Genomic DNA, 26842 nt, shown 5'->3' with positions numbered 1-26842 from the left:
GAGTGAGATGCTCATACATCCCCACGCGATGGAGAGTTTGAAGGAAGAAATCGAATCGGTCGTTGGCCAACATGGTCATGTAAAGGAGTCGAATCTGGCAAGCATGAAATATCTCCATGACTCTACCTGTGGTGGTTGTGACAATAGGAGGATACTACATACCTAAGCAAACAACGGTCATGGTAAATTTGTGGGCTATAGGGAGGGATCACAGTATGTGGGGGCAAGATCTTTTCGAATTCAAGCCCGAGAGATCATGGAAGAAAAGAATATCAATTTAACAGATCAATCGGACTTCAGTAATGAGACCGTTTGGGGTAGAAAGGAGAGGATGCCCACTGCCCAGGGGCTTCTATGGCTATTCATACGGTTGAACTTGCAGTGCCTCAGATGTTGCACACTTTTGATTGGAGGGTTGAAGGTGATCCCTCCCAGCGGGATATAAAAGAAGCCTGTGGAATGACGATTCCAAGACAGGTTCCGCTCTATGCCTATCCAATGCTGAGGATCAGAGTTTCACCCTAAACCGTAGGAGTAGGAGGAGACGAGGGAAGGGACAGTTTCTCTTTATCTGCAACGGTTTCCCCATCGTGTGGCTTATGATTATACTACCTTCATGTCGAGGTTATTAAAGATGTTATTATTCTCGTTAGGTTGGGATTACTATAAATATTAGCATCTTAGATATATCACCTTTAATATAAATACTCGCATATTCCTGAACCAGGGGAAGATAATGTTTCAGAAAAAAGAATATTGTAAACGATTGTAAAGTGTATTCTGTAATAGTCTATTAAGATCAATTATTTTCAATAATATGGAGTTATATGTAATTGGTTGTCGATACTGAATGCATGAACGTATGTTAAAGGTGTTTGATAAATAAATATATATATTTTTTATTGTAATTATATATTTATATTATATATAAAATTAAAATACAATATATTGTAATGTAACACATGACCATATATATATATATATATATATATAATTCGCATTTACAAACGCCCTCTTGGTATTAAACGATTAAAATATTCAAAACATATATCTACTATATTATGTTTACTATTCATTCCAATATTTTTAAAATACCATACAGCATATGCCTATATACTATCTATTAATTGTTAAATTACTCTATATTATTTGTTCAATAACGTTGAATATTTAGATTGTTTTATAAAGGGTTCGAGCGTTATTATTATATTTTTGGCATTTATTATAATAAAAATTAAATAAATAAATAAACTTTAAGCCAATAGGTTTATCCATTTCAATTTGTGGAAGTGGTCTTCCAAAATTTTGATTTTTTTGTTAAATGGATACACAATTATATCCATTTCAATTTGTGAAAGTGGTCTTCAAAAAATTTGAATTTTTGTTAAATACATAGATAAAATTTGATATTAAAATTATATTTTTAATAATAGATGATATGAAAAGATTTTGAAAATTTTCTATTTTCAAATTCAAAACTAAGTTTTATTTAATTAATAAGGTGTCGTTTCACTCTTCTATGTGGATGTTTGGGTGATGATGGTTTCTATTATATGGATGTTTGGTCAATGCATTATTTCATATATAAGTGTTGGTTTATGTGTGATATTCATGAGGAACACTTTTCAATTTCAACATATTCAATCGTTGAAGCCAAGAGCTTTGAAAATCTAGAATGAGGCATTCATCACTTGAAAATAGAGCATGACATTCGAATATGAAAAGGGCACACGATAAGGTATACATTCTCAGTGAAATTCAAGAAGAGAGATATTACATGAGTCAAGCAAATGAATGTTGGTTGTGGCACAAACGTTTGGGAAACCTAATCTTTGATACTTGGTGAAGATTAGCAAAACTTAAGGAGTAAGAAATATCTCCAAAATTTGAAAGCTAGAAAATGATATCTGTGTACCATGTCAACATGGAAAGTAAACCAAGACTAGCTTCAACTCAAAGGAATGCTCAACATCAAAGCCTCTCGAACGTATTCATGCAAATTTGTGTGGTCCAACCACAACTCTAGCTCTACAAGGAGAAATATACTTTATTTTATTCATAGATGATTATATTATAATTCTGTCGGTATTTTTCATAATATATAAGTCAAAAGCGCTATATTGTATTAAAACTTTCAAATCAATCGTTGAAAATGAAAGTGAGTTGAAGATCAAATCCTTAAGAAATGATAGAGGTGGGGAATTTACCTCAGGAGAATTCAATGACTGTGAAAAATATGGAATCAAAAGGGAACTATTTATTGCTACGAATCCACAACAAAATGGAGTAATAGAAAAGAAGAATAGATCTCTACAACAAAATGCAAGAACAATGTTGTTGGAGGCTGATTTACAGGGAAAATTTGGAGGGAGGTAGTTGGGGCAACAATCTATATCATGAACGGAGATCAACTACGAATAAACAAAGATAAATTTCCATATGAACTATGGAAAGGAATGCATCCCTCTATAAAATAGTTCAGAATCCTTTGAAGCAAATTCTCTATGAAGATTAATGATGATTCACTAGAGAAATTTCTTTCACATGTCGAAGAAGAAATTTTCCTTGGATACTCATTGAGAATCAAAGCATACAAATTCTACAAAAATTGGTTGTGGAAGATAGTCAAAAGCGTCGGTGTAAATATAGATGAAGCTCTTACTAAACAAGTATTTGTTCAAACCAATTAACAAGACCAAACCCTTACATATCCAAATGAAGGTGGTGGAAAGGAAGAGAAGGAGCCAGAAAATCAAAAGGAAAAACCATCTTAAACACCATCTAAGTTAAATTTTGTACATAAAGATCATCTATAAGACCAAACAATTTTAGATGTGGATGGAGGAATACAAACTCGAAGAAAGATGACAAACAAACTAAAAAGGAATGATATTTCCTTGTTACCCAAAATAGAACTAGGAAATTTCACTCAACACGTGTAAGCATCCTCACTTGATAAGGGAAATGGAAGAAGAGATGAACTAGATTGAAAATGATGGAACGTGGGAGTGAGTACCTCATAAAAGGGATAATAATATCATAGGAACCAAGTGGGTGTATAAGAAAAAAATGAATGAATATCGGCAAATCATTAGAAATAAGGCAAGATTGGTGTGCAAGGGATATACTCAAACTAAAGGAAATGACTTTGAAGAGACTTTTGCTCCTCTTGCTAGACTAGAGAATATAAGGATGTTTTTAACATTTTCTTGTTCAAAAGGCTTTAAATGTCCATCAAATGTATGTGAATTCAACCTCTCTAAATGGAGATCTAAAACAAGAAGTATAGATGGAACGACCAGAGGGGTTTGACTAGTCTAAAAATAAATACTTTGTATGCAAATTAAAGAACGCCTTGTATGGATTAGAGAAAGCTCCAAGAGATTCGTACACTATACTTAATCATTATCTTTGACAATAAGGATTCAAGGAGGGCTTTGCAAGAAGCAACCTTTACATGAAGATGGACAAAGACAATATGCTAATAACACTAATATACATGGGTGTTCTGATTTTTTGTAGTAACAATGATGAAATGTGTCCCAAAGTTTCCCAAGATATGTGAAAATCATTTTAAATGTGGATGATTACATAATTTTCTTACATTCTTGGACTTCAAGTAACTCAAACTAAAGTAGAAATGTCCATATCACAAGCAAAATATCTCAGGGATATTCTTAAGTGATTTGGGATGGAAGAATGTGCTATTATGAGAACACCTATGACTTCGGGTTACAAGCTAAGGATGATGAATCTCTTGTGGTGGATGCAACTCTTTAAAAATCAATGATTAGAGGTTTCCTATATATTCATGACTAGATATCATGCAAGCAATAGAAATGGTGGCAAGGTTCTAGTCATTCGTTAAGGAAACTCACATGCTAGTTGTAAAAAGAATACTTAGATACCTAAAAGGAACTCTGATTTTGGACTATTGTACTCTAAGAGCATAAATTTTACCTTTAAAACATATATTGATATAGATATTGGGTAGGAAACATTGATTATTAAAGATTACCAATGGGAATGAATTCTTTTTAGGAGAATATCTTGTATCATGGTTAACCAAGAAACAATCATCTATATCTCTATCCACAGTTGAAACTGATTACATAACAACAACAGATTAATGAACATAATTCCTATGGATGAAGGAAGCCTTGAAGGATGTCAATATAGACACAAATCAACCTATCACCACCTACCATGACAATACTAGTGAAATCATCCTCTTAAGGAATACAATCATGCATTCAAAGACAAAAGATATCCTGATCAAGTACCACTTTCATTGAGAACAAGTTGTAGAGTAGAACATCAAAATGGAGTATGTCAACACTAAGGAACAAATTATAGATATATTCACAAAACTCTACCTCGAGAAGCATTTGAATATCTTAGTCAAAATATGGTCGGCATCGCTCTTGTTAAACACACATGGGTAGCCAGAACAATATGAAAGATAAAACATGACAGTACATTTTTATTAACAAATGATTTACATTTATAGTACATGTTGTGACTGTTGGGTTTCACATCCCAAGGTCTCTTGGACTGCTTTTGTCTATTCGGCTTCCACACTAACCCATTGAGGATTAGGTGTCCAACAGTCCCCCCTTAATCCGAAGGGTTATGTATCAGTCCAAGAAGAGAGTTGTAATACAAAATGTGCAAAAATGCATGGCAGCACTAGGTTGAATGTGCTCTCTGAAATGTTGGTATAAAGGGTGGTGGTTTAAGGATGACCACCAACACTGGAATGCTTAGTGCAGTTCCCGGAACTCTTCCAAAATTGGCAAGAAGCTGAAGTCTTCTGCTATAGGAAGTGCTCCTATTGTTCTAAAGAGGGAAACCTTTAACCATGAAAGGGAGGTCTCACCTCACATAAAAGGGAGAACTTCAACCTGAAAAGGGAAGTCTCAACCTGTGATGGTTTAAGGATGACCAACAACTCTAGAATGCTTAATGCAATTCCTAGAACTTTTCCAAAACTGGCAAGAAGCTGAAATCTTCTGCTAGAGGAAGTGTTCTGAATTTTGTTCCTGGAATTCTTCCGAAACTGGCAAGAAGCTGAAGTCTTCTGCTAGAGGAAGTGTCTCAGATTACCAACTAGAGGCATTCTCAGGGGCATCTTTGTTTTTTGCTACAACTCTAAAACTGGTGTGGCAGGTTGTGGCTCAGGCTCGCTTGATGTGACTTTGAAGCTTGTAGATGACCATCATTTCCCCCCCTGTCAGATACAAGGTGAGATGATGGAGAAAACTCAACTACAAGATTGTTCAATGATCTGGAACAAGTTCTGACATATTATTGGAATATCTTCTTGGCTATTGATGCCCATTGCCAAGAAGCGATCCATCCAAGATGAATCTTTGTTCTTGCAGGACGTTTGTTTCTGAAGCATCTGTGTGAAGAAGGGGTGGTTTTATGACAATGCTTACATGGATGAAGATCAAAACAATGATCTTTCAAATGGTCAACTCGGTCACAATGTTGGCATTTCACGATCTGTTGTTGTTGCTGTTGCTATGGAAGAGGGGCAAAATCTGGAACAGCTGGAGGTGAACTGTCATAAGGAGCAGTTGAACTGTCATGAATGGATCCAGCACTCTGAAACTGAATGGGTTTTGAGTAGTCTGGAATATGAAAGGACAAGTCCTTGTCATAACCAAGACTGGTTCTGTGCTTGTTGTGGATAAGCTGTTCCCAAGGTCTGATGATAGGCTTGGGAATTGCAAACTAAGTTTCTGCATCTACATGTACAATTGCTGCTTTATTGGGTACTAAATCTGAATGAACTGTAACATTATTGTCTTGCTGTTTATGGGAGTTTGTTTCAATCTTCTGAATAGAAACAGGTTCAGAATGATGACTCCACTACTGTAATTCTTCCTGCTGTAGTTTTGTCTCAAGCTACAAAAACTCAATGTTCTCTTGTGCATTTTGTAGACATGTTTTAATATTGAATAGAGAGGTTTTGTTGATCTTAACCATCTCATCAACAGTGGAATGTATCAGAGTATTTAACAACTCTAATGCATTATCAAGTCTGGTCATTTTCTTCATTATCTTATACATTAAAGAAACTGATCACAACTATCAACCAGTGAAGAAGAAGCAACAATCACTCACAATTCAATGTTACTGCAATATCCTCCATAAATGTGCACCAAATAGCTGATGTACAACAACTCTATTCAATGTACATACCAACACTTCAACACAAAGACTTATCCTCCAACCAACAGACAAAAATGATTGTAATCTATTCACAATCCACTACATATGCATAACAGTTCACTCATGACCAGCATATAGAATTAAATATAGCAACCACCAGACATCCATGAGATTAAAACAAAAGGATCCATGACCACCAGGAAAAATATTAAACCGTGGTTACACATGCTATTTTTTTTCTTCTTTTTTTCTGCTTTGCAAGTCAAGCACAACCCCCTGCCCTTAGTCGCGATGCAGAAATCAGGCCCCTATTCTCAAATCCAACAGTCAACAAAAATATTGAACAACAACCTTAAACATAATGTGACAATGAGCTACTAAAGTCGTTGGAAGAAGAACTCAGCTTCCGAGTGCCTGGATTGTGTATACCTCTTTGCTGATGACAGATTAGCTCGAAGCACAGTAAAATGGCTACAATATGAGGTCTATTGATGCACAGTTCTCAAGATTGTTTTTGTGGAAGATTGTTGACTCCTGTATGTGGTGATGATTTGAAATTATGATGAATCAATAAATGCTTATGCCCCACTATCTAATGCTTCTTCAATGCTCATGTGCAGAATAAGAACAAGGAACCAATCCTTTGTGAGAAGACATGGTCACAAAAGCTAGAACAAAACGTTAACTCTTTCCTTTTGGGATGAAATATTCATCCTTCACTGAAGTTAGCTGGAAGTTAGTTTCCTCTTGCAAAACAAATAATGAAAGTCTGAGTGACTTCCAATAGCTACAGCAATGATACCAACATATCAAATATTCTACCATACAGATACATCATTGAGCGTAATTTCATTTCCAGTTCTTAAAATGAGTATCACAGAAAACTATGCGTTGTTTGAGTTATGATTGATTTCTATAAGCATTCTTTGAGAACTTTAAGGCTTGCCTCTACTTAGAAAGAGACAATTACCATAAGCAAGACTTGCTAGCACAAAATGAAGAATGCTCTCCAAAATATTTTGAAATGAGTTTACTAAACTCTATTGGTCAAGAGCCAAGCACATTCACCAAGCCATAACCCAGATGGAGACCATTACACAAGATGAACGCGTATGAAGGGGCCTTAACCGATCATGAAGAATTAATATATACCCGTATTCAGAGATCAACCGATAAGCTCAAGCCTTCAGCTCATGACCCATAATCTCAAGCCTTAAGCTCATGGATGCATATCATTAATCATTGGCATTTCCTTTGATTGAATGAACATATACTAACAAAACTAGAATCTTCCTCCTTCCTTCCCTATTGGACGAGCTTCAAAAATAGTGTATATATGTGACAACATTTCTGGAGCCAACATATATGATTTTCTGGAGCCAATCATTCAAACTTTTCTGGAGCAAAAGTATACAATGTTCAAAACAACGTGACAACGTTTCAAATGTATCGGTGTTGCTTTCAACTATTTGAAAAAAATATTAGAACATGCCAGCATTCAAGTATTTGAAAGAATATTAGAACAGACCACCGTTAAAAAATACCAGACCAGCGTTCAACTATATGTGACTACGTCCAGTGTTCAAGTATATCTACGTCCAAATATCAATTGAAAGTGTCAGCGTTCAAATATATCTGCGTCCAGGTGAAAAAACAGTCCCAGAAATCCACTTATGGCAGATTCCAGCCAACCCAAATGAACTTGGTGACCCAAAATAAAATGGTAGCGAAGCAAAATCTCGCATGAGCAATAGAGAGAGTCAAATCGGCAAAAGGAGGAGCCATGGGTCCAATCGGAAAGAGCTCGCTGCAAAATGCATCAAGGCGGGAGCCGTAGATGCCACAACCGTTACATCGATGGAGTCTGGAGTGGAAGGCTTAAGGCTGGAAGCATATGCATATCAGGAATCGACACTGATAATGAAACGCGGGTCCTCTTAAGGCAACTCGGGCACCAGCAAGTCCGCCACCAATACCGCAAAATTCAATCAGATATTCCCATCAATGTTTCATTTGCATTTGTTTGCAGTGAATTTGGTAGCTTCAGCAAAGGAGTAGGAATGGTGCATATGTCAACGTCAGGGAATCAGAGACTCAATGAATAAAGAAAAGCAGCGTTGGAGGACAGGTATGTCTCTACCACTGTTGAGGTGATTAGCGAGTAATCAAAATAGCTACCATGTCGGAATAGCCAATCAGAAAACAAGTCACTGACACCAGCGTATACCAAGCAGCGCTTTGTATGAAATGTTTATAAAGATCTAGAGAGCGTAGGTAATGCAGTGTTCTGACCTAGCAGTGACTGTGGAGGGGGTAGGACTTTATATATGGAATATGGCAGATGGAGGGCGCAGGTAACGCAGAAGAGAGTCTTAAAATAGCTAGAGTTAGGTGCAGCATATACAGTGCCAGAGGTCAGGTAGGAGAGGCAAAAGATTTCTAGCAGACAACGAATTAATGGAGCATTACAGGTAATGGGCAGAACTAGCAGGTCTGCACACTGTAAAATGCTTTATAAGGTGGCAATCCTGCTTAATTCTGGTTAGAAGAAAGGTAGAACTAACATATATATAGAGACCACAAAACAAGTGGCTCAAATTGGAGCAGGACCAGCAATCGCCTGCTCTGATACCATGTTAAACACACATGGGCATCCAGAATAATATGAAAGATAAAACATGACAATACATTTTTATTAACAAATGATTTACATTTATAGTACATGTTCTGACCGTTTGGTTTCACATCCCAAGGTCTCTTGGACTGCTTTTGTCTATTCGGCTTCCACACTAACCCATTGAGGATTAGGTGTACAACAGCTCTTTCATTCCATTAGAGAATCCATTTGTTATTGATGTCAAAGGGGGATGATGTGATAGGGGGATTAACACAATGAAAGGGGGAATTGACGTTAATTATTAAGGAGATCTTGTAAATTGTAATGTTGATGTGTTCAAATGTTTTGGAGGTATACACTTGGTTGCAAAAAAGTCTGAGGAAGTGGTGTTGTAGGTAATTGCAGATATGATTTAAAAAAAAATAGTTTTCGCATAACAAGATTTTGTCTTCATTTCATCTTCATTCCTATGACACTTGCAGAATCCGTGCCTACTTGTCGTTATATTCAAGTGGAAATCTTCACTACATTGCCCTTATGTGCCTACCACACTACCTATAGGAGAAAAATGTGATTTATGTGCACACACAAAATACCACGGGCCTTTCCAAGAGTATTTTCCTAGGGATTTTGGTGGTGATGGAGTCGATTCAAAATGGTATTTTAATATTTGACTTGATCTCCATTGATTTGGTCCAAAATGATGAGATGTAATCGAATGAAAGCATTGCATGTTTATTTTATTATAAAATGCCAAAATGTGAAAAGACAAGGGCTAGATTGTGTGAGAATGTGAGGTACAATAATGTAGAATGAAAATCGAAGATTAAATCTGAAGCAATAAAGAAGAGATTTTGATAGTGATTAAGGAGAATATATAAAAAAGTTTATATGTTGTTGCTAGTATTAAGTTACTATAGATTTTAAGAACAACGTATTGTTGTAGCTTCTATGATAGGGACATTCGATTAAAGATCATATGGATACATTGTTTGTTTATGTTGTAGGTCTAATTGTGGCATTTACTGCATGAGGTTTTGATGGCCAGAGTTACAAGAATGGTTGAGTGTTGTATTCTTTCTATGAAGGCTACAATGTTGATGTAGCTATTGCATCTTTCATATTGTTGACAATGATTTCTTCAGGAGTACATTTATAGTACTAGTATTGATTGGTTTATATGTATTTGTGGCTTCCCTACACTTTATATTTCTAGCATATTTTTGAGTGATATATAATTGAGTGAGAAGGATTTTATGTATTTGATGTTTAGAATAGATTCATTAGTTAAGAAAAGGATTGCGTTGTAGAGAAGTTTGATAGTGAGCTAAGAGAGTTATAAGTGGGCCCAATTTGAAATTTGTGAAATGTGCTCTGTAGTGTTTATGCACAAATAGTGGGCCCTAGTTTGAAAATGTATGAAATTTGGTACCTAATAGCTTGAAGGTTGAGGCTATAAATAGGAAAGTGGTGGATTGCGGGAAAGTATTGGCTTGTTAATTTAGGGAGTGGTGGCTTCCTTCATTTGTGGCATAAGAAATAGGGAGTGGTGTCTTCCTCTAGGTGGTGTCTTCGGAAGGCCTACAGTAGGTTGGAGCCTACATATATTTGAGGAAGTGGTGGTTTCCATTAGGTAGTGGCTTAAAGCGATTGTTTTCTCACATGCATCATAATTAAGCTTGCACGCTAGCATGAGGGTTTCGCAAGTGTGGCGATACCATACCACGTGCATTCATTTGGGGATATATATTGAGGAAAAAATGACATAATATTTTGAGCATAAAATAGGGGTTAAATGGTTTTTATATTGACAAGTATAAAACATCGAGCTAAAAGTTAATGAAAAAAATAAAAGGGTATAAAAAATGTAATGACAAACAAGATACCTATAATATCTAGTGAAAGTAGGGGTTTTTTAAATTGGGAATGTGTACTAGGTTTGTGTTGGTAGGGGATTAAATAATGTGAATTTTAGAGTTATTTTGCAATATGTAGCCAAATTTAGGGTATTTTTTAGTATGCAGTGAATGCACATGATATGTCAGAGGTTTGTTGAATAAAACCCATGTGCACACTGGTGGTGGCGAGTGAATTATGTGAGAAGAAGATTTTAATAAAGAAGAGGAAGACTGAGACAGAGAGTATGGTGGTTTTTCTCTAGGAATAATTTCCACCTAATATTTGGTGTTCTCATGGTGTATGTGTTGCGTACATGGTAATTGTAGGGGTGAATTTTAGCCCAAGGGCAAAATTTAAGGGGTTTTTCATTTTAGAGGGGTGAAATTTTTATAAAACACCCATTTCATATATTTAGCCCAACTTTTATTTAAAAAATAATTAATTTTTCAAAAAAAAGTGTGGATAAGCTATGAAAAGACTCATTTGACCCAATTCACTTGGTTTGGGATGTTATATTCCATTACAATCACCCAATTTTCTGCTTTGCAATGTTAAATTCATTTGCAGTCGCACATTTTCTGGTTTGGGAGGTTTTATTTGGTCCCAATAAATAAAAGTATAAATAAAGCGGAGGTATGGTAAATAAATAAAACCTCTTCTTATACTTACTCCAAAGGTATGGTAAGTAAATAAAAATACAAATAAACTAGAGGTATGGTAAATAAATAAAACCTCTTTTTATATTTAGTCCATAACCCTCTTTATATTTAAGAAGGCTAAAAAAAGAGGTTTTATTTAAGTGAATCCTATGGGCCAAATACCATATTTATAAAAGAGATATGGTAAATTAATAAAAATATAAATAAACTATGGTAAATAAATAAAATATTTTTTATTTTTACTCCATAAGTCGCCTTATATTTACGAACAAGCAAGGGTGTAAATAAATAAGAATATAAATAAAGTGGAGGTATGGTAAATAAATAAAACCTCTTTTTATATTTAGTCCATAACCCTCTTTCTATTTGAGAAGGCTAAAAAGAGAGGTTTTATTTAAGTGAATCCTATGGGCCAATTACCATATTTATAAAAGAGGTATGGTAAATTAATAAAAATATAAATAAATGAGAGGTATGGTAAATAAATAAAACATTTTTTTTTAATATTTACTCCATAAGTCACCTTATATTTATGAATAAGAAAGGGTGTAAATAAATAAGAATATAAATAAAGTGGAGGTATGGTAAATAAATAAAACCTCTTTTTATACTTACCCCAAAGGTACGATAAATAAATACAGATATAAATAAATTAGAGGTATGGTAAATAAATAAAACCTCTTTTTATATTTAGTCCATAATCCTCTTTCTATTTAAGAAGGCTCAAAAAAGATGTTTTATTTAAGTGAATCCTATTGGCCAAATACCATATTTATAAAACAGGCATGGTAAATTAATAAAAATATAAATAAATGAGAGGTATGGTAAATAAATAAAACATTTTTTTATATTTACTCCATAAGTCACCTTATATTTACGAAAACTAAAAAATGTGTTATATTTAGGTGAAGCCTATGGGCCAAATACTATTAATACCATGTAAAAAAGCATTATTAACCCTATATTAATATTAATAAAAATAAATATGACACATGGTATTGACCCATGATATTCACGTGGAATGTAACCTATTTAAAGGGGCGAATTAAACCAACATAGATCCATCTTTACTCTGGATCTACTAAGCCTCGAGAAGGATCAAATATCATGATATGCAAACTAGCATAGAGTGAAAAAAATATTTGACCTCTCTCGGGGCTTGGTAGATCAAGAGTAAAAATGTATCTTGTAATTTAATGTCACAACATTTTAACTTGGGTGAAAATAATAAAATAAAATAAAAATCAATTATTAATTTTATTAATTTTTATAAATTACTAATATTAGTTTTTAACCTCCAGGTTTATGATAATGCATGGTATTGACCCATGGTAATACCATGGTATTCATGTGATTGTAGACTATTTAAAGGGGAAATTCTACCATTTTATATCCATCTTAATTCCGGGTCTACCAAGTGCTGAGAGGGATAAATAGATTTCATCCCTCTAAGAGTGGTAGATGTGGAGTTAAGATGGATATAGGTTGGTTTTTATGATAATGAAGATATTAAATAGACTTAGGAAATTATATTGTAAATAACATCTTAAGGTGAGTGGTTAAAGCTACATTTAGTCACTTCACAAAATTTAGTAAAAAATACCAATATCTCCATTAATATTGGTCTTTATGATTTAACAAACAAAAATTCAAAACAGTTTCTGCATCACCCTCGCAGAAGAGAGATAGTCATTGCCCATATTTCCCACCATTTTTCAAACGTTCTCAATATGATATCTTCATGAAAAAGTTAAGGTACTGATGTTGGATTAGGAGTTTGAAAAATATGCTAGTTTGTACAACTTTTCATCTTCTCTGTTATTCTTAGTTTGTCGTAATGATCTGTAGCCCTCGCAAAAGAGAAATAGTCACTGCCCAGGTTTCCCACCATTTTTCAAACATTCTCAATATGATATCTTCATGATGAAGTTAAGGTACTGATGTTGGATTAGTTGTTTGAAAAATATGCTAGTTTGTACAACCTTTTATCTTCTCTGCTATTCTTAGTTTGTCGTAATGATCTAAAGGGGTTGGACCACTACACCATATTGTCCTAAAAGGCGGAGATTTTTCACCAAAAAGGAAATTAATCCACATGTTACAATGTTGTTAAAAAATGCAAGATGTATGAAGGCAGTGAATTATGCTAATAAGCAACTTAGATTGGGAGAGACGTAATTAAATTTTATTATTTAATTGAATATTTCCAATTAAAATAATAATAAATCGACATTTATATAGCTATATATTGATTGGAAGGTTTCTGACAATGGTCACTTCTTTCCATTAGATCCCCTTCAGGCCTTTGGGATACCTACTACTTTCTTATATCATATAATTGGAGCTTGTTACATTTTGGCATGTTGGGGTAAACAAACTTGATGTGCCTTTTTTAATCTCGTAGTTGGAGTCTATGGAATAAGAAAGAAATTTGATAGCTTGACAAAAGTGGTAGAGAAAATATTAATCTCTCCTACCTTGATAGAATTGGTGGTCAAGATCAACACCTACAAGAACTTTGTTGTGGAGCATTATCAGAACTAATAGAAGGATCTGAAAGAGTGTACATTAAGAACCTTGACAAACACGGCCACCGAAACTTGCAACATTGTTTGTAGGAAGAGAAAATTATGTTTCTTTTTTCCAAACGTGTATGTTAGTATATTACAGTTTAATGAATATGTTTTCCAAATATCATAAATGGTTTCATACTTTAATAAAACATTCACAAGGACTTCACAATGTTTTATTATTCAGTGAAATATTTTCCAAGATATTGCAAGACTTTATAATTCACTAAAAGATTTGCCATTATTTTACAAGATAATATAATATGGTGAGGGATTCTCCAAAAAAATTATATATACATATTATATTATTGATAAAATTGCCTCCCATTTTTCCTTGTATCATGGCGATTTGACCATTTATTATACATATAAATTTAGGGTGGTTCTTAAAATTTTCCCTGGTTGCATATGTGCCTTATCCTCTATGCGTTGCTACTTTCATGGTTATCTATGATTTCTTCTCATTTGCTATTATTTGCTAATTTATAATGTGTTGTTGAGTTAACTCATCATTTAATGAATTGTCTAAGAAAAGGAAAATATTTATAATCAGTGATACATTATGTATAATAATCATTCAACACCCCCTTCCCCCACTGACCTCATTGATTCTAAGCTCCCAATAAGGTATATAGGCAAGGTCAATTTGATATGAAAAACAATATTCTACTATTTTCTAAGCCTAAAGGAATATTGGATTAGATGAAATCCCACACTACTAAGAAAAGAGTTTTTTTTTGGGGGGTTGGTGTAGGGGGATTTGGGGAGGAGCCTAATCATACCTTGATATATGAGGAAGAGCGTTAATCAACTATATCATGCTTGAATACTCTCATTTTAGGGTAGGGCATGTAGTTTGGCACACATCTATGGATAGCCCCATGCAGAGGGAAGATAGTGGGTCATGAGGTTGGTTGTGGGTATGTGAGAAAGATGCTTCCAGTCTTAGGAAAAATAAGGTGAACCTAACATAGTGCTCACGCATGTACAATCTTCAATTGAACAAAAATATAAAGTTGATTTCACTATTAATTCATATTAATGGATACTATAATAATACTCGAGAGTTATTGACCAATCAAAGGTTTAAAAAATATTTTTTTTACCATTACAAATAAGACAAATATATTCATATATAATGATTAACATAAAAACTTAGATAAGCTAAAGGTTAATTATCAATAATAAAATGTGACATCCCCTAGTAGATATTGTTGTTTAATGCATGTTTAAGGAAATTATGCACTCATAAAAGACACTCGAGGATAACATTGTTAATTCTTCATGACTAGAATCTTCAAAGATTCTAGATAATATTAACGGATGGAGATAAACTTTCTTAAAAAATATTAGCTGGAGAAAAGCGCTAGGACTGGTTGCCCTTAAAGCAATGTGGGAGAGAAAGGTGATCTTTAAAAGAAAAATCATAGGCAAGATAACAATAAATCTCATCAAAGGCATCATGCTACTGAATTAGAAACAATATCATGAAGAACGGTAATAATTGCCCAAATGGAGAATTAATGAGGTTGTTGATTCTGTGGGAAGACAATTGAGCTCATGGAGAAATGGAGGCAGTTCGTGGTTGGGTGGACAATGTCTTCTCTGGTGTAGGCTTTCTAGTATGACAAATAGTTGAAATCTCTAGTTTGATATATGTTGATTATGATTATGAATTAATTGTTGTAGCTGTATGTGGTTATTGTTTTAAAGCTATTGGAGTAGTCAATATACTGTTCTTCTTGCATATAGATACATTTTCTCTGTTGCTAAAATATATATTTGTAGAGATATAATTTTTTGTAATAAAAATAAGGAAAATATTCAGTGTAAAATAACTAACATTACTGTATACTTTCCACTAAAAGCGGGAAAGGGTTATTGTAAATTATGAATGGATTCCATGCTACCTATCTCATTATGTGGACCTTAAAGAATTAGCTTAGTATTATTTGTTAAAAGGATTACAAGGATATTAGCATTCCTTTCGTGGGGCTAGATTTGGTTTAATAATAAATGATCAAGTTGGTGTATTAAAATTGAAACTGAAGTACTAACCTCCCAAATTCTCCATAAGAAGGAAATTAGATTCCTTAGGAATCAGAGCAAGGGTAGCTAAAATGGATGCATGAGATAGTGAAAGAAGACTAATTTCCTCTCCTTGTGGATCTCCACTATGTGTCAATAACATACATGTCGAGGAACTGACAAATACATGTGCCCTTAACTTGTTATATATTACAAGGCATGCAACATAGACATACAAGAAAGATGATTTCGAAATTTTTATGAGTGAGAAACAAAAGAAAAAAAATAACCTTTCTACTCCTGCACTACCAGATACAGCTCGATGATGAACTCATGAGTTGTACAGTGCTCACTGAAATACAATGTTGAAGGTGAACTTCCTAAAAAGGAAGTACACCATATAGTGATAAGGATTAAATGAGAACTTCTATAATAAACTATCATTAGAATATCATAAATTATGATGATATGTTGAGCCAGTGTGTTCCCTGTACTAAATATTCAAGCCACCCTATATATGATTTACATATTAAGTTCTAGGTAAAGGGATCTTCACGATTATAGTCCCATTCTTAATTATTACAATTAGAAGTAGAAGCTCATTTAAAAAAAATATACCACAAAGTAAAGCATCTACTACAAGATGAAATGCATTCACATATATAACCTTGAGATTAGGAATTAAGGGAGAACCTCTTAAGCCTGAAATCGACATGGATGTAACTAAATTCAAAATCTAGGTTTAGAGCACAATTAATGTAGTTAACAATATAGCTATGCCCATAAATTCAAAACGAAAGTACCCAAATTTCACTTTTAAGGTCTTACAGCTTAATTAAATTCAAACGATGAATAGAAACAGTCAAACGTATAGTCAAAGAAAATTCCAGTAATGAAGAGGAACCATTATATACACAACTGAAGAAAATTCTAGTGATGTATAAAAACCATTGAATGCATAGCTTACATAGATCCCTGTGAGGAATATTAACCATTACAAGAACATAGGTGCCCATGGAATAACTCTTAAAGATCATAAATGATTAACATACTTAATATAAAAAGGAGTTTTGACATAAAATATACTAGCTTTTCAAATGAAACTATTCATATACTAGTACATGAAAGTCCTAAGTTAGATCTAGGCTGATTGCTAAGGTAGTGCTGCAACAGAAATATACACAAGAGATGTTACAGTATCATCTCGAGAAGTCTAGGAAAGAAAATAAATAGCAATGTTCATGATAAAAATTAGACCCTTCCTGATCATTACTCTCATACACTTGAGTTATCAATCATTTGAAATAGTAGCAAGAGTAGATCCCAGAAAGCAGATCAGTTCGGTGAATGAATGACAAACCCTGTCGCCTTTGTTGTTGAAAGGTTGGAGACCAAAACAAGGGTCGACACTTGTAAAAAAGAATGTTTCATTATCCTTATCGCATAAAGAATCAAGGATTATGGTCACAAGAAAGCCACTGTGGAAACACCATAGAACCTGGGAATAGAAGATTGCAGTGAAAACAAGGGAAACAGAAGTAGAAACTTAGGGAAACACGATAAACCCAAAATTTAACCATAATTCCTTAGTTTTCCATAGCCTACACTCCAGAAATAAGAAATTTGACAATAGATTATGTAACCCATTAGAATACAGTCAAGTAGGCTCAGATGTGGGCACCCATACTTGTAAAACCAATACGAACTGACATGGGAACTGAGCATTGGGATGCCGCCATCACATGGAAATATCCACTCTCCTACAACAAAACACTTGAGATGGCGATTAGCCAGTACCTTTTAAATCATAGAGTATGAAAACAACAAGGCCAAGCGAACTAGGTGCAGACTTGGGACATTGACCTGACGGTTGTTGCCATAGTGGCAATGGTTGAGGGTGTTCCTTGACCATATAGGTGCTCAAACAATTCAGAATTCACCATGAACATTCCCTTTCAACAAAAACCATAACCCAAGCAGTGTCAACACACAAATAACATAAAGCCAGGGAATGCCAAACCTAGGTATGGAGGAGGAGGACTCCATTGGATTTTGCTTAGAGCTCCAATTACACAGATGAACTAGCAAAAAAAACTCTTGCACTGCTAAACAGATTGAGTTCCATAAGCGAAGCACGAAATGAAGTAGGGTTAGGGTTAGATCATGACTAAATTGGAGGAGAGTAGATATGAGTCATTGAAACCCATCAACATATCTCAACATTCACAAACCCCAATGCTGAGCATCACCATGTGCACCCATGTGACTCGGTGCAGATGGCAGGTGTGCATTAGAACATATAGTACCGAGGAGGATGCACTAGAGGGTGAAGGGACAAGAAATTAATGCCATGGCCCTAGGTCGAATTAAATAACCATTGAAATGTTCATTAGAACCTTAAACCAAGGTGTATGAGCACTCAACCTTACAATAATATGCTTTCCTAACGAAGGCGTAGGTTTAGATATAGTGTGGGATGTTATTCTATAGTCTAATGAAGCAGGTGCAGTTACACCATGTAGGATAATGAAGAGCTAGGCACTATGATTAACAATTAGCAAAGATAGATTAAATTACAGGGTGAAGAAGGGAGGAAGACGAGAATCATGAATTATATGTTGTATAATCATATTTGGTTAATGAGAGAAGAAATTTTTTTTTAGGGGAGAGGTACATTGCATATGCTATCAGAGCCCATCAACACCACTAGGCCCTGGACCTAATGTAGAGCCTTGAACCTGTACCTCCTTACACACCCTCTCAGCCTTCTTTTCCCATTCATTTCCTTCATTTCCCACTCATTTCATCCCTCAAGTTGCTTAAGTCATTGTATTTTAGGAGTTTTTTCATAGTTTTTTAACTATGCTAATGACTGTTGTTTGGTTTAGAATTTTGGTTCAGAGTGCCGCGTTTCCGCAGCCAACACATGTTTCCGCAGCTGATCCAGGTTTCTGCAGCCAGCACAGGATTCTGCAGTTGTTTTATTAAATGATATGTTACAGGTGTCCTCCGAGAAGATGAGCCACATGGGCAAGTTCCAGGGGTCAAGGACATGGCACGTGTCCCTCCAGATCACCCAGAACAGCCATAAAAGCCCGCGGTCAACGAAGAGGCAAATACCGGTCAACATAAGTGTTCAGCGGTGGCATGGCTCTGCGTTGCTCTGTTTTTGGGCACGTGAAGCTAGGTGGCATCATCCTCAGCCACGGAGACAATCTAGAAGCACGAATCCAACAACCATACTCTCCAGATTGAATGAACACAATGACAGTTACCTAGATCCGGGGACGCAGAGGATTCACGTGTTTTTAAACAGCTGGTTGAATAGCATAGATCTCGTTAAATTAGTTTGCTTTCTCCTTATAAATAAAGCATCCTTGAATGCTATAGAGTTAATCATTTTTGTAATCGTTTTGTATGTAATTTTGAGCTCCCCACTGTACTTTACATTTGATGTTCAATACATGAGAAGAATTTTTTGCATTTAAGCGTATAACTGCTCCTTGAATCGGCTGAAGTAGGCAGAGGGCCCCTATTTGCTAAAGCCCTGTACAGTAACCTTTAATTTCTTGCATTTCTTTTTCTTGTTTCATGTATATTAGCTGTAGAGATGTCTTTTAAATTGTTGCATTTTTATTTCTTTTCAACATGTATATTAGCTGTACATAAACTTTGATTTCTGTTGATTTACATTTCTGCACTTTTATGTTCATGACTGATCAGTGTGTTATGCAGGTTTCTTAGCCAAGCCTGGGATAATTTTCCTTCTTTTCTTTTCATAACTAGTGGCATGCGTGATCATCTTGTCTATGTTGCTCACCTTCAATGTTTTGCAATTTTGATTTTCCTTACTGTCATTTCTTTAACTTGCATATTTACTTTCTGCTCTTAGATATCAAGTTGTTCATCTATTGATGGTTCCTTTCCCATAATCAAATAACTTTATTGGGAGCCAAAATATCACTTAGTATAGCTTGATTTAGTTTGCTTTAGAACTCACATTACTTGACTTATCCATAACTGTTTCTTACATGATAAATTCAGCTGAAAGGCAAAAGGTTAAGAGAAAGTTAAAGTATTGTGACTAGTCTCTTTTATGTAGTTTCACTTAGATTTCACATTGCTTAACATTTCATGATATCTTTTCATAGAGAAGATTAAGTTGAAGAGTTGAAATAGTGTGAGATAGTTGTTCTTAATTTTAGTTGGATTTAATATAGATTTCATTTTCATTTTCATTCAGCAGCAGAGATACTGGGCCGATGTCATTAGTCCTTTATTTGATGTCTTTATTTTCCTTTAAGAGTTGATTTTATTGCAGTTGTTGTTCAAGCTTTCTTGTAGAATACTTTTTAAGTTTTGAGAAATAATTTAGAGATCACCACAATCATCCACATTTCACTTGCTTTATTACATTTCCATCACATCACAGTAGGAAATATACATTCGAAAACAAACTTAAAAAAGCAAAAAACGACAAAAGACTAAGAAAACGGTTACCTAAGTACATATAGTACACCTCACTTCATCAGCTTACGAGCCCCGGGTTGACATTTAAAAGTTGCAATTTAGACATCACTAAATTGACCAAACATTTTGGCGACGTTGCCGGGGAAGTGAAATTAGGTAGCCAAATTCTTAAAAAAAAAAAAACAAGAAAATTTCAAGAAAGGAAAATTGATAACCTCACAAAGTATGCTCTCCTCTTGCACTTAATGTGATCTGGAGGATCAGAAAAGAGAAAGTTATTGGTTTAATAGTTTCTTGAGTATGCTCTCTTCTTGCACCTAGAGTGACCTGGAAGATCAGAAAGAGAATTATTAGCCCGACTTGAAGAAAAATAAAAAAATGACATGCATAGAGCAAGAGATTCTAGGGGAAGGTTTTTAGCTAGAGCCAAAAGTTCGATTTTTACAACTCCATATACTTCAAGGAATAGACAAGAGACACCTCCATCATCTCCAACTTACACTCCTAGCCCTAGGATTCCTGGAATTCAAGAGGCAGGAGTCGACTCTCCCACACCTTCCATCGAATCTGAACTAGAAAGAGATCCTTTCCTTCCTTCTACAAAGAGACAAATTGTAATTGAAGAAGTAGAATCATCTAAAGAAGAGGGAGAAATTCCTTCTCATACACCCCTAGTAGAAGAACCAGAAGACTCTGAAGTCTCTAGGGAAACTACCATGACAGAGGAAGGAGCAATTGGATTTGGTAGAGGTAGAGGTAGAGGAGGAGGAGGAAACAATGGAGGAGGTAGAGGTAACATTGGGGGAAATAGGGATGGGGATAACTCATTCGGGTTTCCTATAGTCGATGAGGACTCCCGAGCCACAATGAAAAACATCTCACCATCTGTCCTCCCAAACTTCCATGGGTTCAGGAATGAGGACCCTAAAACATTTCTATTTGAGTTTGAGGTAGTGTGTCAAACTTATGATTATTTGGAAGACTCTCAAAAACTCAAATTGTTTCCTTCAACAAAGAAAGGAGCAGCCTTGAAATGGTTCATGGGATTACTCACTCAATCCATTAGGTCTTGGAATGATATGAAACAAGAATTTTTGGATAGGTACCTGGACTATTGTATGCCCACCAATCACAAGGATGATGTATTCAAAATGATGCAAAAAGAAGATGAAAACTTGGAGGAGTTACTTGAAAGATTTCAATACAACCTGAAAAGAGCAAAGATGAGTAACTTAGATGAGGAGACCTTGAAAGCCCTTCTATTAAAAGCCATTAGAGATGAATGGATAGATATTTTGAACATGATGGGAAAGGGAGATATATCTCAACTTCCACTTTCTGATATAGCAGAATTATGTGTCCATCTCTCAAGGGGGAAATCTAAAACTCAAAAAGGGCCTAGAGATCCTTCTCTCATCAGAGCAAACAAATCTGCAACTGGATCGGTAAGTAGGGTTGAGATTGGCAACATGATTGATGAATTCAAAACTGACATCTTAGGGAGTCTTAGTGAGCAACTGGACACCCTTAAGATTCACAATAAGCAGAAAGCAGAAGCTGAGGCTTTGGCCATCTTTTACCCAAACTGTAGGAAGAAACATGCTCTAAGGGAATGTCCCTTGGATGCAAAAGTTGTAGAAACATGTGTAATTTGTTCAGAGAATCATGAGACCAAGGATTGTCCTTCAATTCCTGGGCTCAAAGCTGTCTTTCAAGAAGATCCAAATACAATCGAATCTCTCTGTTTTGTTGCAAGGAGACCTTGGCAGGGGCAACAAAATCAAGGGTTTAGCAACTCTATGAATTTTCAACCCCCACCAAATTGGAATCCTTGGCAACAACCTTGGTCCCAACCTCGAAATCCTTTTCAATCATGGGTACAAGGTATGCAAAATCCTTATGGGAGATTTGCTCAATTTTATCAATATCCCCCATCTTTTCAAAACCAACAAGCTCCACAACTTCCAAATCAAAATCCACAACTATCATTGCCATTTCCACAACAACAACAACAAACTTCTCAACAGAATCCAAATTCTCAACTCTTGCTTCCATTCCAACAGAAGTCAAATCAACTTCCTTCTCAGCCATTGCCAAACCCCAATAATAGAAACCCTCAAAATGCTTACATGATGGAAGGTCCACAATTTCCTTCCTATATGATTGTTCCTCTCAATGAAGTACAACTCAGATCAGGTAGAGTCCTAGATAAACCTTCTATAAATGCTCAAAAGCAAAGCATTTTTGAGGAAGAGTCTCTTGAAGCCAATAAGGGTTTTGAAGCATCTCTTCCAAACCCAAACACTCAAAAAGAAAAAGAAAAGGAATTAACCCCCACAACTCCCATAGTTGAGCAACCTGCATCTTTATCCACACCTCCTTTTCTTGAAATATTACAAATTGACAAAGGAGTGGAAAAAAAAATTTGGTTGTCTGACTATAATTTTCTAGATGAATTGAAGAATGTCTGTATCAAGATTCCCTTGTTACAAGCCATTAAAGAGATTCCTATTCTAGCAAAAACAATAAAGGAGTTGAGTCTTAAGAGACCAGGAAGGAAACCAAGAGATACCAGAAGGATCCACCTGGTATGGAAAATTGCAGATATCATGATGGGAAAAATTACTATGCAGAAATATGTAGATGCTGGTAGCCCAATTGTTAAAACACATATCAATGGGGTAGAAATACCAAATACTTTGATTGATTTAGGGGCTGCTATCAACATCATTAGTAGAAAGACTATGGAACAGCTAAAACTTCCTAATCTTCTTTTTACACCTACTTTATTGCAACTTGCAGATCGATCAATTATTAAACCAAATGGTGTATTAGAAGACATTCCAGTCTCCTTAGACTCTTGGGAATATCCAGTGTAATTCATGATTTTAACTCCCAAGAGTAATCTAGGAGGACATCCTCTTATTTTAGGAAGACCTTGGCTAGCCACAGCTGATGCTTTCATAAGTTGTAGGTCTGGGGATATGTATATTTCTGATGGTAATTCGACAAAGAAGTTCAATCTGTATCCTCTAGCAAAAGCAATTACAGAAATAGGAGATAATGAGTGGGTTGATGATGAAGATACTATACAACCTGTCTTTACCATTTCTGAGATTAGTGAAGATAGTCAAATTCTGAACACATTAGAAAACTTTGAACCATCTTCAGAATATGACCACACACAATTTCAATTGGATTCTGACATTGAGTGTCTATCATCTAGACAAATGTCTCTTTTATCTATGGAAGAATTTGGTAGTTCTGCCATTGAGATTTTTCCAGGAAAAACATTGAATATCAATAAAAACTTGGAGAAATCACAACAGGAAGAGCTAACCAAAGTCTTGCAAAAACATTCTACTGCATTTGCATGGGAGTATACCAATATGAAAGGTATTGTCCTGAAGACTTGCATTCATCACATCTACATTGAGGAAAACAGTAGGCCAATCAGACAACCTCAAAGAAGGATGAATCCAAACCTTAGGGAGATAGTGAAAGAAGAGCTCCAAAAGTTACTTAATGTAAACTTCATTTATCCAATTTCAGATAGTCGATGGGTTTCTCCCTTGGTTATAGTACCTAAAAATAATGGTAAATGGAGGGTTTGCATTGATTACAGGGAATTAAACAAAGCAACTTTGAAGGATCACTTTCCTTTACCCTTTATTGATCAGGTATTAGATACTTTAGCAGGCAAAAAGTATTTCTCATTTTTGGATGGTTTTAGTGGTTACAATCAGATTCAGGTAGCACCTGAAGATCAGGACAAGACCACATTTACCTGTCCATGGAGAACTTTTGCTTACCGAGTACTTCCTTTTGGATTATGTAATGCACCCGCAACATTTCAAAGGGCAGTACTAGGAATCTTTTCTGATCTAATTCATGATTGTGTAGAGGTCTATATGGATGATTTTACAGTTTATGGTAATTCATTTGAAGGGGCATTAGAAAATTTAGAAAAATTCCTTATAAGATGTAAAGAAACAAATCTTTCATTAAGTCATGAAAAATGTTTTATGATGTTTACTGAAGGGATTGTTTTAGGACATCATATTTCAGGAGATGGAATTAAAGTTGATATATCAAAAGTTGAAGTCATCTCCAAGTTACCTATTCCAAATTGTCAAAAAGATGTTAGAAGTTTTCTTGGATTTACTGGGTATTATAGGAGATTTATTGAAAACTTCACCAAAATAGCATCTCCACTCTTCAAATTACTTACAAAAGACTGTGAATTCAAGTGGGATCCTGACTGTCAATATTCATTTGAAACTTAAAAAAAAAGAATATCTGAAGCACCCATTTTGAGAGGGCCAAATTGGAAACTTCCTTTCCATATTTCTACAGATGCTTCAGATACAGCTCTAGGAGCTGTGTTGGGTCAAAAGGATTTAGTTCCTTATGCCATTTACTACACCAGTAAAAATTTGACTCCCACTGAGTTAAATTATACTGTGACTAAAAAAGAGTTCTTAGCTCTTGTGCATGCAATCAACAAGTTTAGACATTATATAACAGGCTATGAAACTTTTTTCCATACTGATCATTCTGCAATTAGATATCTCATGAACAAACCTGTTACCAATGGCAGAGTTACAAGATGGCTTTTACTTTTACAAGAATTCAATATTAATGTGTTAGATAGACCAGGGAAACAAAATACAGTAGCTGATTTCTTGTCTAGAATCCAAAATACTAACAAAGATTCTCCTGTAGAGGATAAGTTTCCAGATGAATATTTGTTTGCAGTAACTACTAAAACTCCTTGGTATGCAAATATTGCTAATTATTTGGTTACAGGGAAGCTACCTCCACATTTATTTCCTAATGAGAAGAGGAAAATTATTCAGGAGAGTTCAAATTATTCATGGATTTCTAATGAATTGTTAAAAACAGGGCTAGATTGTGTGATCAGAAGATGTGTTCGGGAAGATGAAATGCCTGACATCCTTAAGGCATGTCATGATGAACTGTGCGGTGGACACTTTGCTGACAAGAGGACTGCCTATAAAATCCTTTCTTTAGGATATTATTGGCCTTCTCTCTTCAAAGATGCAAAACAATATGTTAAAAGGTGTGACAGCTGCCAAAGAGTTGGGAGACCAACTCTTTCAAATGAAATGCCATTACAGCCACAGGTCCTCATCGAACCCTTTGAAAAATGGGCTTTAGATTTCATTGGACCTATTAATCCACCATCTAGACAAAAGAAGTATATATTGGTTTGCACTGATTATGTTACTAAATGGGTAGAAGCCAAGGCATTTCCTTCTGCCACTGAAAATTCGGTTGTTCAATTTCTTTTTGAGGATATTTTTACTCGTTTTGGTGTCCCAAGATAAATTGTGACAGATCAGGGAATTCAATTTACATCTAACTTGATGGAGAAGCTGATGGAAGAATACAAAATCAAGCACAGAAAATCTACTCCATACCATCCGCAAGCAAATGGTCAAGTGGAATCTACAAACAAAGTTCTTGAGAGCATCATCACCAAAACTGTTCATCTCCACAGAAGAGATTGGGCAGAAAGGCTTCCTGAAGCCTTATGGGCCTATAGAACTACATGGAGGAACACAACAAGACATTCTCCCTATGAACTTGTTTATGGGAAAGAAGTCCTGCTCCCCATTGAGTTTCAAGTCAAGACCTTCAAGATGGCAGTTCAGTTGGGGATGAATCTATCAGAAACCCAAAAGCACAGAATGGAGCAGCTAAATGAGCTAGATGAAATAAGACAAGATGCAATTTTAAGGACTGATCTAGTTTAGCACCAAAGAACTAAGTGGCATGACAGATATATCAAAGAGAAAAAGTTTCAAAAGGGAGATTGGGCGTTACTGTTTGATTCCAAGTTTAAAGACTTCAAAGGAAAATTTCAGACTCATTGGCTTGGACCATATGAGATTGACGAAGTCTTTAGCAATGGAGCTGTTCAAGTCAAGACTATTGATGAGTTTCAAACTCCTCTTATTGTGAATGGCCATCGATTGAAAATTTATCATAAGCCACTCTCAAAAGAGGACTTTGTCAAAATGTTTCAAGAAAATTCTACAATGAGGCTGGTGGAGTTCTCCTCCATCAGCCTAGTCTTTGTTTCTTTCAGTTGAAAAAAAAAAAAAAAAAAAAAAAAAAAATCTTTTGTATAAGCCTGAAAACCAATCATAGATTGGCATTCTTATACAGAAAATGTAGAGTGAAAATCAGGGACACCTGACACTCTATATTTTCCCAAAAAAAAAAAAAAAATCTCTCTTCCTTTCCATCTTCACTCCACCTCACTTGTCATTTCCATCTTCACCTCCATCTCATCTTCATCTCCATTCCACTTCACTCCACTTCATTTCCATCTCATTCCACTCATTTCATTCCACTCCATCAATAAAAGTCCCTCTTAGGACTATTTCATT

The sequence above is a fragment of the Pinus tabuliformis genome, chromosome 7, assembly GCF_031772625.1.
Source record: "Pinus tabuliformis cultivar Carrire ecotype Pingquan chromosome 7, CPIR1, whole genome shotgun sequence".
NCBI classification, from domain to species: domain Eukaryota; kingdom Viridiplantae; phylum Streptophyta; class Pinopsida; order Pinales; family Pinaceae; genus Pinus; species Pinus tabuliformis.
The sequence above is the reverse complement of the archived record's forward strand: the minus strand, read 5'-3'. Positions refer to the sequence as shown.